Genomic DNA, 3,589 nt, shown 5'->3' with positions numbered 1-3,589 from the left:
TAAGTTCAAGAACTTCAAATCATACTTAGCGACATCTATGCCAAAGGAATGAAAATAAGTGAATCATTTCAAGTCGCTGCACTGATTGAGAAATTACCGTCTTCATGGAAGAATTTCAAGAATTACCTAAAGTACAAGCGGAAGGAAATAAAACTTGAAGATATCATTGTTCGATTGAGAATAGAAGAAGACAATCGCAAAACTGAAAAAAGAAATGGTGCATCTCATTCGATGGAATCAAAAGCCAACATTGTAGAAGGAGTCTTCAAGACTAGCAAAAAGAGGAAGCACAATGGTGAAGGGCAAACTGGTTCTTCAAAAACTGCTAAAAAGTTTAAAGGCAATTGTTACAATTGTGGCAAGGTAGGACATTGATCCAAGGATTGTCGAAAGCCAAAGAATGTGTAGGAAAAAACTCACCAGGCCAATGTAACAAAACATGAGAACCTCACTGATAAGGTACAAGACATGAATCTTTCTGCGGTCGTCTCTGAATGCAACTTAGCTGGAAATACTAAGGAGTGGTGGGTGGATACTGGAGCTACTTGTCACATATGCTCAAACTGTGGGATGTTCTCTACCTACAAAACGATGGATCATAATGAACATTTCTACATGGAAAGATAGTGCTGAAAATGACAAGTGGAAAAGAGCTCACTTTGAATGACGTTCTTCATGTGCCCGATATTAGGAAAAACTTGGTATCTGGTTCTCTACTAAGTAAGAACGGGTTTAAGCTAGTATTTGTCTCAGACAAATTTATACTCTCAAAGAATGAAATGTTTGTAGGAAATGGCTACCTAAATGAGGGGCTCTTTAAGTTGAATGTAATGACTGTTGTACCTCCAATTATGAATAAAAATACATCTTCTTCTTACTTGCTTGAATCATTTAACATTTGACATGAACGATTAGGACATACAAATTATAATACTTTGCGTAGACTAATCAAATTAGATTTATTACCAAATTGTGATTTAAATCCTAATCACAAATGCGATATATGTGTTAGAAGTCAAAATGTCACGTTTACCCTTTCATTCCGTTGAAAGAAGTACCGAACCCCTAGATTTAATTCACATTGACATATGTGATTTAAAATTTATTCAAACTAGGGGAGGTAATAAGTACTTTATCACTTTTATCGATGATTATATTCGATATTCCTATATGTATTTGCTCAAAAGCAAAAACAAAGCAATTGAAGTGTTTAAAAACTACAAGTTAGAAGTTGAAAATCAATTTAGTAAAAAGATTAAGGCCATAAGAAGTGATAGAGGTGGTGAATATGATTCACCATTTGAGAAATTCTGTTCGGAACACGAAATTATTCATAAAACTACCGCGCATTATTCTCCTCAATTTAATGGTATTGCTGAACGCAAGAATCGAACATTGAAGGAGATGATGAATGCTACGTTAATAAGTTTTGGATTACCGCAGAACTTGTGGGGGAAAGCCTTGCTTTCTGCAAACTACCACATCGAAAAAGGCATAAGATACCTTATGAAGTATGGAAATGTCAGAAACCTAATTATAAATACTTGAAGGTATGGGGATGTTTGGCTAAGGTAGTAGTTCCCAAACCTAAAAGGGTTAAAATAGGACCTAAAACCATTGACTGTGTATTCATTGGTTATGTCTACCATAGTAATGCGTACAGATTTGTGGTATATAAGTCTGAAATACTTGTTATGCATGTTAATACGATTATTGAATCAAGGGATGCTACATTTTTCGAAAATACTTTTCCTTATAACATGCAAGGTGAATCAAATTCACAAAGGAGATCTCGTGAAGATGAAGATACTATAGATCAAGAATCTATAAATGAACAACCTAGACGAAGTAAGAGTGCTAGAACGTCAACCTCCTTTGGGCCTGACTTTCTAACATACTTGTTAGAAAATGAACCTTAAAGTTTTAAAGAGGCTATGTCATCAACCGAAACTTCATATTGGAAAGAAACTGTTCGGTGAAATTGAATCCATACTACAAAATCATACTTGGGAATTAGTAGACCTCCCTCCCGGTAATAAGCCTTTGGGATGTAAATGGATTTTCAAAAGGAAAATGAAAGCGAATGGATCAATTGACAAATATAACGCAAGACTTGTCGCTAAAGGCTACAAGCAAAAAGAAGGTCTTGATTATTTCGATACCTATTCTCCTGTGACAAGAATTACTTCCATACGTATGCTTATTGCAATAGTAGCATTGAATGGTTTGGATATGAATCAAATGGATGTTAAAACGGCTTTTTTGAATGAGGAATTAGATGAAGAAATTTATATGGAGCAACCTGAAGGATTTGTGGCCTCAGGACGAGAAAAGAAAGTGTGTCGACTTGTTAAATCACTATATGGATTAAAGCAGGCTCCTAAGAAATGACATGAAAAATTTGACACGATTATGATATCAAATGGTTTCAAAATTAACGAGTGCGACAAATGTGTTTATGTCAAGAATACTCCAAATGGATATGTCATGGTATGTTTATATGTAGATAACATGTTGATTATGGGTAACAATGATACCATAATTCAAACTACAAAAAGGATGCTAACAAGTAAATTTGAAATGGAGGATTTAGGTGTGGTCGATGTTATATTAGGAATTAAAATTTCTAGAACATCTTATGGTCTCATATTGTCTCAATCACACTACATTGAGAAAATTCTTGATAAATTCAAGAAATATAATATTATTCCTATGAAAACACATATGGATGTTAGTATACATCTTGGTTTCAATACTGGTGATAGTAAGTCTCAATTGGAATACTCACGTATTATTGGCAGTTTAATGTATGTCATGAATTGCACTCAATCTGATATTGCCTATTCAATTAGTAGGCTAAGTCGATATACGAGTAGTCCAAGCACTGATCATTGGAAGCTATTGTTAGAGTTTTAGGGTATTTAAAACATACACAAAATTTTGGATTGCACTATTCGAGATATCCAACAGTACTTGAAGGATACTGTGATGCAAATTGGATATCAGATGCTAAAGACTCCAAATCAACAAGTGGATATGTCTTTACACCTGGAGGTGCTGCAGTATCATGGAAATCTTCAAAACAAACATGTATAGCTAGATCAACAATGAAATCTGAATTCATTGCATTAGACAAAGCCGGAGAAGAAGCCGAATGGCTACGAAACTTTCTAAAAGATATTTCATATTGGACAAAACTTGTGCCTGCTATATGTATCCATTGCGATAGTCAATCAGCAATTGGTAGGGCACAAAATGTAATGTATAACGGTAAATCTCGACATATACATTGTAGATACAATACTGTTAGACAATTGCTCTCTACTGACATTATCTCTATAGAGTATGTGAAATCAAAAGAGAATATTGCGGATCCGCTAATTAAAAGTTTAACAAGAGAGCAAGTTAAAAGTTCATCGAAGGGGATGAGATTAAAATTAATAAAATAATCAAAAGTTTTCATGGTGGCAACCCAACCTAGTTGACTGGAGATCCCAAGATCTAGATTCAACGGGACAACCGAACTGTGAAAAACTTAGTATGCACTGGGAAGATTTTTACTCCTACCCATTCCTATGATGAGCCAGTG

This window comes from Olea europaea, unplaced genomic scaffold, assembly GCF_002742605.1.
Source record: "Olea europaea var. sylvestris unplaced genomic scaffold, O_europaea_v1 scaffold309, whole genome shotgun sequence".
Lineage (NCBI taxonomy): Eukaryota > Viridiplantae > Streptophyta > Magnoliopsida > Lamiales > Oleaceae > Olea > Olea europaea.
This window is presented reverse-complemented; position numbering follows the sequence as displayed.